At 37.3% G+C, this 14822-nt stretch overlaps 1 long non-coding RNA gene across 2 annotated transcripts in view; it reads left to right on the top strand.

Moving 5' to 3' along the window:
- Positions 1–6711: 6711 nt before the first annotated feature.
- LOC116743733 overlaps positions 6712–14822 on the top strand; it is a 43847-nt gene continuing 35736 nt past the window's right edge. For both annotated transcript variants that reach the window (XR_004346872.1, XR_004346871.1), the window contains exon 1: positions 6712–6771. This is a non-coding gene — a long non-coding RNA (uncharacterized LOC116743733). The remainder of the gene's footprint in view (positions 6772–14822) is intronic.

Below are 14822 nucleotides of genomic sequence, written 5' to 3'. Positions count from 1 at the left end.
TGTTTCCCAGGGTTTGCTTTTTTTTTTTTTTTAACATCTTTATTGGGGTATAATTGCTTTACAATGGTGTGTTAGTTTCTGCTTTATAACAAAGTGAATCAGTTATACATATAACATATGTTCCCATATCTCTTCCCTCTTGCATCTCACTCCCTCCCACCCTCCCTATCCCACCCCTCCAGGCGGTCACAAAGCACCGAGCCAATATCCCTGTGCCATACGGCTGCTTCCTACTAGCTATCTACCTTACGTTTGTTAGTGTATATATGTCCATGCCTCTCTCTCGCCCTGTCACAGCTCACCCTTCCCCCTCCCCATATCCTCAAGTCCGTTCTCCAGTAGGTCTGTGTCTTTATTCCTGTCTTACCCCTAGGTTCTTCATGACATTTCTTTTCTTAAATTCCATATATATGTGTTAGCATACGGTATTTGTCTTTCTCTTTCTGACTTACTTCACTCTGTATGACAGACTCTAGGTCTATCCACCTCATTACAAATAGCCCAATTTCGTTTTTTTTATGGCTGAGTAATATTCCATTGTATATATGTGCCACATTTTCTTTATCCATTCATCCGATGATGGGCACTTAGGTTGTTTCCATCTCCGGGCTATTGTAAATAGAGCTGCAATGAACATTTTGGTACATGACTCTTTCTGAATTTTGGTTTTCTCAGGGTATATGCCCAGTAGTGGGATTGCTGGGTCATATGGTACTTCTATTTGTAGTTTTTTAAGGAACCTCCATACTGTTCTCCATAGTGGCTAAACCAATTCACATTCCCACCAGCAGTGCAAGAGTGTTCCCTTTTCTCCACACCCTCTCCAGCATTTATTGTTTGTAGATTTTTTGATGATGGCCATTCTGACTGGTGTGAGATGATATCTCATTGTAGTTTTGATTTGCATTTCTCTAATGATTAATGATGTTGAGCATTCTTTCATGTGTTTGTTGGCAGTCTGTATATCTTCTTTGGAGAAATGTCTATTTAGGTCTTCTGCCCATTTTTGGATTGGGTTGTTTGGTTTTTTGTTATTGAGCTGCATGAGCTGCTTGTAAATTTTGGAGATTAATCCTTTGTCAGTTGCTTCATTTGCAAATATTTTCTCCCATTCTGAGGGTTGTCTTTTGGTCTTGTTTATGGTTTCCTTTGCTGTGCAAAAGCTTTGAAGTTTCATTAGGTCCTATTTGTTTATTTTTGTTTTTATTTTCCATTTCTCTGGGAGGTGGGTCAAAAAGGATCTTGCTGTGATTTATGCCATAGAGTGTTCTGCCTATGTTTTCCTCTAAGAGTTTGATAGTTTCTGGCCTTACATTTAGGTCTTGAATCTATTTTGAGCTTATTTTTGTGTATGGTGTTAGGGAGTGATCTAATCTCATACTTCTACATGTAGCTGTCCAGTTTTCCCAGCACCACTTATTGAAGAGGCTATCCTTTCTCAACTGTACATTCCTGCCTCCTTTATCAAAGATAAGGTGACCATATGTGCATGGGTTTCTCTCTGAGCTTTCTATCCTGTTCCATTGATGTGTCTTTCTGTTTTTGTGCCAGTACCATACTGTCTTGATTACTGTAGCTTTGTAGTATAGTCTGAAATCAGGGAGCCTGATTCCTCCAGCTCGGTTTTTCGTTCTCAAGATTGCTTTGGCTATTCGGGGTCTTTTGTGTTTCCATACAAATTGTGAACTTATTTGTTCTAGTTCTGTGAAAAATGCCAGTGGTAGTTTGATGGGGATTGCATTGAATCTATAGATTGCTTTGGGTAGTAGAGTCATTTTTACAATGTTGATTCTTCCAATCTAAGAACATGGTATATCTCTCCATCTATTTGTGTCATCTTTAATTTCTTTCATCAGTGTCTTATAATTTTCTGCATACAGGTCTTTTGTCTCCTTAGGTAGGTTTATTCATAGATATTTTATTCTCTTTGTTGCAGTGGTAAATGGGAGTGTCTTCTTGATTTCACTTTCAGATTTTTCATCATTAGTGTATAAGAATGCCAGAGATTTCTGTGCATTAATTTTGTATCCTGCTACTTTACCAAATTCATTTACTAGCTCTAGTAGTTTTCTGGTAGCATCTTTAGGATTCTCTATGTATAGTATCATGTCATCTGCAAACAGTGACAGCTTTACTTCTTCTTTTCCGATTTGGATTCCTTTTATTTCCTTTTCTTCTCTGATTGCTGTGGCTAAAACTTCCAAAACTATGTTGAATAAGAGTGGGTTGAGTGGGCAACCTTGTCTTGTTCCTGATCTTAGTGGAAATGCTTTCAGTTTTTCACCATTGAGGATGATGTTGGCTGTGGGCTTGTCATATATGGCCTTTATTATGTTAAGGAAAGTTCCCTCTATGCCTACTTTCTGCAGGGTTTTTATCATAAATGGGTGTTGAATTTTGTCAAAAGCTTTCTGTGTATCTATTGAGATGATCATATGGTTTTTCTCCTTCAATTTGTTAATATGGTTTATCACATTGATAGATTTGTTTATATTGAAGAATCCTTGCATTCCTGGAATAAAACCAACTTGATCATGGTGTATGATCCTTTTAATGTGTTGTTGGCTTCTGTTTGCTAGTATTTTGTTGAGGATTTTTGCATCTATGTTCATCAGTGATATTGGCCTGTAGTTTTCTTTGTTTCCTACCTCTGTGTAAACAATCAGCCTGAATTATAAACTTCATAAAATCCTCTCAAGGCTTTTCTGAGTCTGTACCTTTCCCTTGGTCTGTACAGTGACTTTCTAAATTCCCCTTTATATGTGGTTGCTTCTGAATATTCTAGTCGTTAAATGTCTGGCTCCACAAGGGGGGAGAGGCAAAAATGAAAGGGGGGAAATGGACCCACACTTTATATCTCCTAGAAGCCACTTAGCTGAAAGGGATGGGCTTGCAGCAGTGGTGGTGAGGGTTGCAACAGTGGCTCCCCATCTCTTTGTCTATATCTTTGCAATCAGAAGCAGAAATCAGCAATCAGAGCATAGATCCTTGATACTGGAGGACAGGGTTTTTATTGCCTACATTGGCTCTGGCAAGTTACCTGCAAGCTGTTCCTTGAACATGTACATGGCTGCCTGCCACTGGTTTAGGGGGTGGGCAATGGGTAGCTGCTACTGAGCTAAGTGCTGAAATTGGCCTAAATTATTGTAATTTAGTGTCCAAGTCTTTCCATGGAAGCTGCAAGTCCTTTTAATTGACTCCAGAGTTCCAAAATTTATATCAAGCAGATTCTTCCAGGACAAATGTTGTCTAGATATGGAGATGAATTCCTGGTGCTTCCTACTCCACCATCTTACCATAACTCTCCAGTTCTGATTCATTTTTGTTTAACTATTCTTCTTTACATCTATCTCTCTATTCTCTCATTTTTATTATAAACAGCAAGAAAAAATTAAGTAGTAATCTCAGCAGATTGTTTGGGAATCTCAGGTAGGTCACCCAGTTAATTCAACACATATCCTGCTTTCCATGTTAATGAAGGCAACAGTGTTGCTAAGCTTTCTGCCACTCATTAACAAGGATCCCTCTTTTTATAACCACTAGCATGTTCTTCACTTCTTTTGTGCCCTTAATGGCAGCATCCTCAAAGTCCATATTTCTACTAAGAGTCTATTCAAGGCAATTTAAGCTTTCGCTAACATGCTCCTCAAAACCTTTCCAGCCTCTGCCCACTGTCTGCTTCCAAAGCCAAGGCAGCACCCCAGTTCCACAGTTATGAAAATCTGTATTATTTATCTATTGCTATGTAACAGATTGTCCCAAAGCTGTGTCTTTTTAACAATCATTTATCATGCAGTTTTTGTGGGTGAGGAATCTGGTGTGGCTGAGCTAACTCCTCAGGCTCAGAAACTCTCATAAGGCTGCAATCAAATTGTTGGCTGCTGCTGCAGTCATCTTAAGGCTCAAATGTGGGAAGATCCACTTCCAAAATCACTCACATGCTGTTGGCAGGCCTCAGGTTCTCTCACTAGCTATTGGCTAGAAAGAATCAGCTCCTTGCCATGTGGGCCTCTGCAAAAAGCAGCTTACAGTGCAGCAGTTGGTGTCCCTCAGAGTAAGTGAGGGAGAAAGCAAGAGAGTGAATATGATGGAAGCTAGAATTATTTGTAATTAAATCTTGGAAATAATATCTCATCACTTTTGCCATAGTCTTTTGGTTAGAAGAGAGTCACTAGGTCCAGCACACACTTAAGTGGAGAGGATTACACAGGGGCATCAATACCAGGAAGCAGGGATTATTGGGAGCTATTTTAGAGTCTATTTACCTTTTTTTATTATAAAGTAGTCCTTTTACTTTAATCCTTTTTTGCTCTGAGTGCTTGTTTCCCACGATCTTCACCAGTAAGGTGTATAAGCAACTTTGGATGTAATATGTCAAGTTTTTATTTTAATTTCTTTTAGGAGAGGTTGTGCATATTTCGTGTAGCAGACTACTAATGCTAATTACTAATTACTAATAAATTAGTAATTTATTTTTTCTGTTCATATCTTTGGATAATTTTCTCTTGTGTTATTGTTTTTTAGATTGTTTTATTATTATTATCATTATTATTATTATTATATGAGGAAATTAGCCCCTTGTCTGTCTTGCGTGTGGTTAATATCTTTCTCACGTTGTCATTCATCTTTTGATTTTGTTCATGATGTTGGTGCCAAGTAGATTTTTTTAAAGTATTGTTGATTTACAATGTTGTGACAGTCTCTGTTGTACAGCACAGTGACTCAGTTATACACATGTATACCTTTTTTTTAAACATATTCTTTTCCATTATGGTTTATTTCAGGGATTGGATATAGTTCCATGTGCTGTACAGTAGGACCTTGTTGTTTATCCATTCTAAATGTAGTAGTTTGCATCTACTAACCCCAAACTGCCAGTCCATTCCTCTCCATCTCCCCCTCCCCCTCGGCAACCACAACTGTGTTCTCTATGTCTGTGAGTCTGTTTCTGTTTTGTAGATAGGGTCATTTGTGCCATATTTTAGATTCCGCATATAAGTGATATCATATGGTATTTGTCTTTCTCTTTCTGATTTACTTCACTTAATATGATAATCTCTAGTTGCATCCATGTTGCTGCAAATGGCATTATTTTGTTTTTTTATGGCTGAGTAGTATTCCATTGTATATATGTACCATATCTTCTTTATCCATTCATCTGTCGATGGTCATTAGGTTGTTTCCATGTCTTGGCTATTGTGAATAGTGCTGCTATGAACATAGTGGTGCACATATCTTTTTGAATTATAGTTTGTCCAGGTATATGCCCAGGAATGGGATTGCTGGATCATATGGTAGTTCTATTTTTAGTTTTCTGAGGAACCTCCATACTGTTTTTCATAGTGACTGCACCAACTTACATCACCACCAACAGTATAAGAGGGTTTCCTTTTCTACACACCCTCTCCAGCATTTGTCATTTGTAGACTTTTTAATGATGGCTATTCTGACCAGTGTGAGGTGGTACCTCATTGTTGTTTTGATTTGCATTTCTCTAATAATTAGTGTTGTTGAGCATCTTTTCATGTGGCTCCTGGCCATCTGTATGTCTTCTTTGGAGCAATGTCTGTTTAGGTCTTCTGCCCATTTTTTGATTGGGTTGTTTGTGGGTTTTTTGTTGAGTTGTATGAGATATTTGTATATTTTGGAGATTAAGCCCTTGTCTGTGACATCATTTGCAAATATTTTCTCCCATCCTGTAGGTTGTATTTTTGGGGTTTTTTTGTTTGTACATTTGTTTTTTATGGTTTGCTTTGCTGTGCAAAAGCTTGTAAGTTTGATTAAGTCCCACTTGTTTATTTTTGTTTTTATTTCTATTGCCTTGGGAGACTGACCTAAGAAAACGTTGCTTCAATTTATGTCAGAATGTTTTGCCTGTGTTCTCTTCTAGGAATTTTATGGTGTCATGTCTTATGTTTAAGTCTTTAAGCCATTTTGAGTTTATTTTTGTGCATGGTGTGAGGGTGTGTTTTAACTTCACTGACTTACATGCAACTGTCCAATTTTCCCAGCACCACTTGCTGAAGAGACTTTTTCCCATTTTATATTCTTACCTCCTTTGTTGAAGATTAATTGACCATAGGTGTGTGGGGTTATTTCTGGGCTCTTTATTGTTTTCTGTTGATCTGTATGTCTGTTTTTGTGCCAATACCATAATGTTTTGATTACTGTAGCTGTATAGTATTGTCTGAACTCTGGGAGTGTTATGCCTCCTGCTTTGTTTTTTTCCCCCTCAGTATTGCTTTGGCAATTCTGGGTCTTTCATGGTTCCATATAAATTTTTGGATTATTTGTTCTAGTTTTGTGAAAAATGTCATGGGTGATCTGATAGGGATTGCATTAAACCTGTAGACTGCTTTAGGTAGTATTTCTATTTTAATAATATTAATTCTTCTAATCCAAGAACTTGGGATATCTTTCCATTTATTTGAATCCTCTTTAATTTCCTTTATTAATGTTTTATAGTTCTCAATGTATAAGTCTCTCACCTCCTTGCTCAGGTTTATTCCTAAGTATTTTGTTCTTGTTGTTGCAATTTTTTTTTCTTTTTTTTTTTTTTTTTGCAGTACGCGGGCCTCTCACTTCCGCGGCCTCTCCTGCTGCAGAGCACAGGCTCCAGACGCGCAGGCCCAGCGGCCGTGGCTCACGGGCCCAGCCACTCCGCGGCATGTGGGATCATCCCGGACGGGGGCACGAACCTGTGTCCCCCGCATCGGCAGGAGGACTCTCAACCACTGCGCCACCAGGGAAGCCCCATTGCAATTTTAAAAGGTATAGTTGTTTTTACATTCTCTTTCTTATATTTCTTTGTTAGTGTAAAGAAATGCATCTGATTTCTGAATGTTAATTTTGTATCCTGCTACTTTGATAAATTCATTTATTATATCTAGTAGTTTTTGTGTGGAGTCCTTAGGGTTTTCTGTGTATAGTATTATGTCATCTGCATATAGTGACAGTTTTACCTCTTCTCTTCCAATTTGGATACCTTTTCCTGTATGATTTCCTTTTCTTGTCTGATTGCTGTGGCTAGGACTTCCAATACTATGTTGAATAGACGTGGTGAGAGTGGGCATTCTTGTCTTGTTCCAGATTTTAGTGGGAAGGCTTTCAGCTTTTCACCATTGAGTGTTATATTGGCTGTGGGTTTGTCATAAATGGCTTTTATTATGTTGAGATATGTTCCCTCTATACCCACTTTGATAAGAGTTTTTATCATGAATGGATGTTGAATTTTGTCAAATGCTTTTTCTACATCTATTGAGATGATCATGTGATTTTTGACTTTTGTTAATGTGGTGTATTACATTGATTGATTTGTGTACATTGAACCATCCTTAGGAACTTGGGATGAATCCCACCTGGTCATGATGTATGATCGTTTTTATGTGTTGTTGGATTTGGTTTGCTTATATTTTCTTGAGAATTTTTGCATCTATATTCATCAAAGATATTGGCCTATAATTTTCTTTTTTGGTGGTATCTTTGTCTGGTTTTGGTATCAGAGTGATAGTGGTTTTATAGAATGTCTTTGGGAGTGTTCCCTCCTCTTTGATCTTTTGGAAGAGTTCGAAAAGGATTGGTATAAGTTCTTCTTTGTATATTTGGTAGAATTTGCCTGTGAAGCCATCTGGTCCTGGATTTTTGTTTGTAGGGAGTTCTTTTTTTATTTATTTTTTATTACAGATTCTATTTCATTTCTAGTGATTGATCTGTTCAAATTATCTATTTCTTCTTGATTCAATTTTGGTGGGCTTATGTTTATAGAAAGTTGTCCATTTCTTTGAGGTTATCAAATTTGTTGGCATATAATTGTTCATAGTATCCTCTTATGATTTTTTTAAATTTCTATGGTATCAGTTGAGATTTCTCCTTTTTCATTTCTTATTTTGTTTATTTGGGTTGTCTTTCTATTCTTGTTGGTGACTTTGGCCAGAGGTTTGTCAAATTCATTTACCCTTTCAAAGAACCAGCTCTTGGTTTTATTGATTTTTTTCCTATTTTTTAAAATCTCTTTATAATTTTTTTCCTCCCTGATTTTTATTATTTCCTTCTTTCTGCTGACTTTAGGTTTTGTTTGTTCTTCTTTTCCTAATTCTTTTTTAAATATAATTCAATGATTTTTACTTTATTTATAGAGTTGGCCAAAAGCTAAATGTTATTTTATTTTTTAAAAGTTTTTATTTAATATTGGAGTACAGTTGATTAACAGTGTTGTATTTGTTTCAGACACACAGCAAAGTGATTCAGCCACACATACACGTGTATCCACTCCTTTTCAAACTGCCCTCCCATTTAGGTCATCACATAATATTGAGCAGAGTTCCCTGTGTTATACAGTAGGTCCCCATTGGTTATCCACCTTAAACATAGCAGTATGTACATGTCAATCCCTAACTCCCTAACTATGTAATTCTTTTAGGTGGTATGTTAGGTTGTTTATTTGAGATTTTTCTTGTTTTTTGAGGAAGGCCTGTATTGCTGTGAACTTCCCTCTTAAGAACTGCTTTTGCTGCATCCCATAGATTTTGTATGGTTGTGTTATCATTGTCTGTTGTCCCAAGGTACTTTTAAATTTCCTTTTTGACTTACTGTTTTTTTAGTAGCATTGTTTAGTCTCCATGTAATTTTTTTTTTCTCATTTCTTTTTGTATGGTTGATTTCTACTTTCATGCCACTGTGGTCAGAGAAGATGCTTGAAATAATTTCTACACTCTTAAATTTGTTGAGGTTAGTTTTGTGCCCTAGGATGTGATCAATCCTAGAGAATGTTCCATGAAAAGAATGTGTATTATGGTTTTTATTTTGGATGTGATGTCCTGAAAATATACAACTCTGTTGTATCACTTAGGATCTCTGTTGCCTTATTGATTTTCAGTCTAGAAAATCTGTCCACTGATGTGAGTGGGGTGTTAACATCTCCTAGTATTATTGTATTCCCATCAGTTTCTCCCTTTATGTCTGTTAGTATTTGTTTTATGTATTTGGGTGCTCCTATATTAGGTGCATATATGTTTACAAGTGTAAAACAGTCTTTTTGTATTGATTCTTTTACCATTATATAGTGTCCTTCTTTATCTTTCTTTAAGGCCTTCCTTTGTCTTATTTTATTGTTTTGATTCAGTATTTGTCATTTGTTTTAAATTTTTAAAATTTTTTAAACTTTTTATTTTATACTGGAGTATAGCTGATTAACAATGTTGTGATAGTTTCAGGTGCACAGCAAAGTGACTCAGCCATACATATACATGTATCCATTCTCCCCCAGACTCCCCTCCCATCCAGGCTGCCACATAACATTGAGCAGAGTTCCCTGTACTATACAGTAGTTCCTTGTTGGTTATCCTTTTTAACTCTAGCGGTGTGTACGTGTCAATCCCAAACTCCCTAACTATCCCTTCCATTCACCCTTCCCCACCCCTGCCAGTAACCATAAGTTCATTCTCTAATTCTGTGTGTCCATTTCTGTTTTGTAAATACGTTCATTTGTATAATTTCTTTTTGGATTCTACATATAAGTGATGTCATATGATATTTCTCTTTCTCTGAATTACTTCACTCAGTACGATAATCTCTAGGTGCATCCATGTTGCTGCAAATGGCATTATTTCATTCTTTTTTTAAGGCTGAGTAATATTCCCTTGTATATATTTACCACATCTTTCTGCATTCCTCTGTAGATGGGCATTTAGGTTACTTTCATGTCTTGGTGGTTGTAAACAACACTGCAATGAACTTTGGGGTGCATGTATCCTTTCAGACCATGTTTTTCTCTGGATATATGCCCAGGAGTGGGATTGCAGGGCCATATGATAACTCTATTTTTATTTTTTAAAGGAACCTCCATACTGTTCTCCACAGTGGCTGTACCAATTTACATTCCCACCAACAGTGTAGGAGGAGTCCCTTCTCTCCACTCCCTCTCCAGCATTTATTGTTTGTGGATTTTTTGATGATAGCTATTTTGACTGGTGTGATGTGATATCTCACTGTAGTTTTGATTTGCATTTCTCTAATCATTAGTGATGTTGAGCATCTTTTCATGAGCTTCTTGGCCATCTGTATGTCTTTAGAGAAATGTCTATTTAGGTCTTTTGCCAATTTTTCGATTGGGCTTTTTGTTTTGATGATATTAAGCTGCATGAGCTGTTTGTAAATTTTGGAGACTAATCCCTTGTTGGTCACATCATTTGCAAATATTTTCTCCCTATCTGTGGGTTGTCTTTTCCTTTTATTTATGGTTTCTTTGCTGTGCAAAAGCTTTTGAGTTTTATTAGGTCCCATTTGTTTATTTTTCTTTTTATTTCCATTAATCTGGGAGACGGATCAGAAAAGATATGGCTGTGATTTGTGTCAGAGTGTTGTGCCTGTGTTTTCCTCTAGGAGTTTTATAGTGTCCAGTCTCACATTTAGGACTTTAACCCATCTTGAGGTTATTTTTGTGTATGGTGTTAAAGATAGTCTAATTTCAAAAACTAAAAATAAATAAATAAATAAAGGGCTTCCCTGGTGGTGCAATGGTTGAGAGTCCGCCTGCCAATGCAGGGGACGCGGGTTCGTGCCCCGGTCCGCAAGGCTCCCACGTGCCGCAGAGCGGCTGGGCTCGTGAGCCATGGCCGCTGAGCCTGTGCGTCCGGAGCCTATGCTCTGCAACAGGAGGGGCCACAACGGTGAGAGGCCTGCGTACCACAAAAAAAAAAAAAAAAAAAAGGTCTAATTTCATTTTTTTTACATGTAGCTGTCCAGTTTTCTGAGCACCGTTTGTTGAAGAGACTGTCTTTCCACCATTGTATAGTCTTGCCTCGTTTGTCATAGATTAATTGACCATAGGTGTGTGGGTTTATTTCTGGGCTTTCTATCCTTTTCCATTGATCTATAGTTATATTTTTGTGTGAGCACCATACTATTTTGATGACTGTAGCTTTGTAGTATAGTCTGAGGTCAGCGAGCCTGATTATTCCAGCTCCATTTTTCTTTCTCAAGATTGCTTTGGCTCTTCGGGGTCTTTTGTGGCTCCTTACAATTTTAAGATTTTTTGTTCTAGTTCTGTGAAAAATGCCATTGGTAATTTTATAGGGATTGCATTGAATCTGTAGATTGCCTTGGGTAGTATACTCAGTTTGACAATATTGATTCTTTCAATCCAGGAACATGGTATATCTTTCCATCTGTTTGTGTCATCTTCAATTTCTTCCATTAGCATCTTATACTTTTCGGAGTACAGTTCTTTTGTCTCCATAGGTAGGTTTATTCCTAGGCATTTTATTCTTTTTGATGCAATGGTAAATGGGATTGTTTCTTTAACTTCTCTTTCTGATCTTTCATTGTTAGTATATAGAAATGCAACAGATTTCTGTGTATTAATTTTTTAGCCTGCAACTTTACCAGATTCATTGATGAGCTCCAGTAGTTTTCTGGTAGCATCTTTAGGATTTTCTATGTATAGTATCATGTCATCTGCAAACAGTGATGGTTTAACTTCTTCTTTTCCAATTCCTTTTCATTCTTTTTCTTCTCTAATTGCCATAGCTAGGACTTCCAAAACTATGTTGAATAAAAGTGGTGATAGTGGGCATCCTTGTCTTATTCCTGATCTTAGAGGAAATGCTTTCAGCTTTCCACCATTGAATATGAAGCTAACTGTAGGTTTGTCATATATGGCCTTTATTATGTTGAGGTAGATTCCCTCTATGCCCACTTTCTGAAGAGTTTTTATTATAAATGGGTGTTGCATTTTGTCAAAGCTTTTTCTGCATCTATTGAGATGATTATATGGTTTTTCTTCTTCAGTTTGTCCATGTGGTTTATCACACTGATTGATTTGAGGATACTGAAAAACCCTTGCATCCTTGGGATAAGCCCCACTCGATCATGGTGTATGATCCTTTTAATGTATTGTTAGATTCAAATTGCTAGTATCTTGTTGAGGATTTTTGCATCTATGTTCATCGGTGATATTGGTCTGTAATTTTCTTTTTTTGTGATATCTTTGTTGTGTCTATGGTATGGTATGATATCTATGTTATCAGGGTGATCATGGCCTCATAGAGTGAGTTTGGGAGTTTTCCTTCCTCTGCAATTTTTTGGAACAGTTTCAGAAGAATAGCTGTTAGCTCTTCCCTGTTTGATAGAATTCACCTGTGAAGCCATCAGGTCCTGGAGTTTTGTTTGTTGGGAGTTTTTTAATTACAGTTTCAATTTCAGTGCTTGTGATTGGTCTATTCATATTTTCTAATTCTTCCTGGTTCAATCTTGTGAGATTGTACTTTTCTAAGAATTTGTCCATTTCTTCCAGGTTGTCCATTTTATTGGCATATCGTTTCATATAGTAGTCTCTTATGATCCTTTGTATTTCTGTGGTGTCAGTTGTAAATTCTCCTTTTTCATTTCTAATTTTATTGATTTGAGTCCCTTACCTTTTTTTCTTTATGAGTCTGGCTAAAGGTTTATCAATTTCGTTTATCTTTTCAAAGAACCAGCTTTTAGTTTGATTGATCTTTGCTATTGTCTTCTTTGTCTCTATTTCATTTATTTCTGCTCTGATCTTTATGACTTGTTTCCTTCTGCTAACTTTGAGTTTTGTTTGTTCTTCTTTCTCTAGTTGGTTTAGGTGTAAGGTTAGGTTGTTTATTTGAGATTTTTATTTCCTGGTGTAAGATTGTATTGCTGTAAACTTCTCTCTTAGAACTGCTTTTGTTGTAGTCCATAGATGCTTTCATTTTCATTTGTCTCTAGGAACTTTTCGATTTCCTCTTTGATTTCTTCAGTGATCCATTGGTTGTTTGGTAGCTTATTGTTTAGCTCCCACGTCTTTGTATTTTTTATAGTTTTTTTTTCTTGTAGTTTATTTCTAATCTCATCATATTGTGTTTGGAAAAGATGCTTGATATGATTTCAATTTTCTTAAATTTTCTGAGGCTCACTTTGTGGCCCAGGATGTGGTCAATCTTGGAGAATATTCCGTGTGCTGTTGAGAAGAATGTGTTTTCTTCTGCTTTTGGATGGAGTGCCCTATAAATATCAATTAAGTCCATCTGGTCAAATGTGTCATTTAAGGCCAGTGTTTCCTTACTGATTTTCTGTCTGGATGGTGTGTCCATTGTTGCAAGTGGGGTGTTAAGGTCCCCCACTATTATTGTGTTACTATTGACTTCTCCCTTTATGGCTGTTAGTATTTGCCTTATATATTGAGGTGCTCCCATGTTCGGTGCATATATGTTTACAATTGTTATATCATCTTCTTGAATTGATTCCTTGATCATTATGTAGTGTCCTTATTAGTCTATTATAATAGTCTTTATTTTTAAGTCTATTTTGTCTGATATGAATATTGCTACTCCAGCTTTCTTTTAATTTCCATTTGCATGGAATACCTTCTTCTATCCCCTCACTTTCAGTCTGTATGTGTTCCTAGGTCTGAGGTGGGTCTCTTGTAGACAGCATATATACAGGTCTTGTTTTTGTATACATTCAGCCATTCTGTGTCTTTTGGTTGGTGCATTTAATCCATTTACATTTAAGGTAATTATTGATATGTGTGTTCCTATTGCCATTTTCTTATTTGTTTTGGGTTTGTTTTTGTAGGTCTGTTTTCTTTCCTTCCTCTTTTGTTCTCTTGTGGTTTGATGACCATTGTTAGTGTTGTGTTTGGGTTGTTTTTTCTTTTTGTGTGTACCTATTGTAGTTTTTGGGTTTGCTGTTCCCATGAGGCTTTTACTTTTTATTTTTTAACATTTTTATTAGAATATAATTCCTTTACAATGGTGTGTTAGTTTCTGCTGTATAACAAAGTGAATCAGCTATACATATACATATATCCCCATATCCCCTCCCTTTTGCATCTCCCTCGCATCCTCCCTATCCCACCTCCTAGGAGGACAATAACCACCAAGCTGATCTTCCTGTGCTATGCAGCTGCTTCCCACTAGCTGTTACATATTTGATAGTGTATATATGTCCATGCGTCTCTCTCACTTCGACCCAGCTTACCCTTCCCCCTCCCCGTGTCCTCAAGTTCATTCTCCACATCTGCACCTAATTCCTGTCCTGCCCCTAGGTCTTCAGAGCCATTTTTTCTTTTTATTCTATATATATGTGTTAGCATATGGTATTTGTTTTTCCCTTTCTGACTTACTTCACTCTGTATAACAGTTTCTACGTCCATCCACTTCACTACAAATAACTCAATTTTGATTCTTTTTATGGCTGAGTAATACTCCATTGTATGTGCCACATCTTTATCCATTCATCTGTTGATGGATGCTTTGGTTGTTTCCATGTCCTGGCTATTGTAAATAGAGCTGCAACGAACATTGTGGTACATGACTCTTTTTGAATTATGGTTTTCTCAGGGTATATGCCCAGTAGTGGGATTGCTGGGTCGTATGGTAGTTCCATCTTTAGTTTCCATACTGTTCTCCATAGTGGCTGTATCAATTGACATTCCCACCAACAGTGCAAGGCGGTTCCCATTTCTCCACACCCTTTCCAGCATTTCTTGTTTGTAGATTTTTTTTTCTTTTTTTTTTTGCGGTATGCGGGCCCCTCACTGTCGTGACCTCTCCCGTTGCGGAGCACAGGCTCCGGACGCGCAGGCCCAGCGGCCATGGCTCACGGGCCCAGCCGCTCGGCAGCACGCGGGATCCTCCTGGACCAGGGCACGAACCCACGCTCCCCGCATCGGCAGGCGGACTCTCAACCACTGCGCCACCAGGGAAGCCCTTGTTTGTAGATTTTTTGATGGTGGCCATTCTGACTGGAGTGAGGTGATACCTCATTGTACTTTTGATTTGCATTTCTCTAATGATTAATGATGTTGAACATTC

The sequence above is a fragment of the Phocoena sinus genome, chromosome 19, assembly GCF_008692025.1.
Source record: "Phocoena sinus isolate mPhoSin1 chromosome 19, mPhoSin1.pri, whole genome shotgun sequence".
NCBI classification, from domain to species: Eukaryota; Metazoa; Chordata; class Mammalia; order Artiodactyla; family Phocoenidae; genus Phocoena; species Phocoena sinus.
Note: the sequence above shows the minus strand (reverse complement) of the source record. Positions and strands in the feature narration are given on the sequence as shown.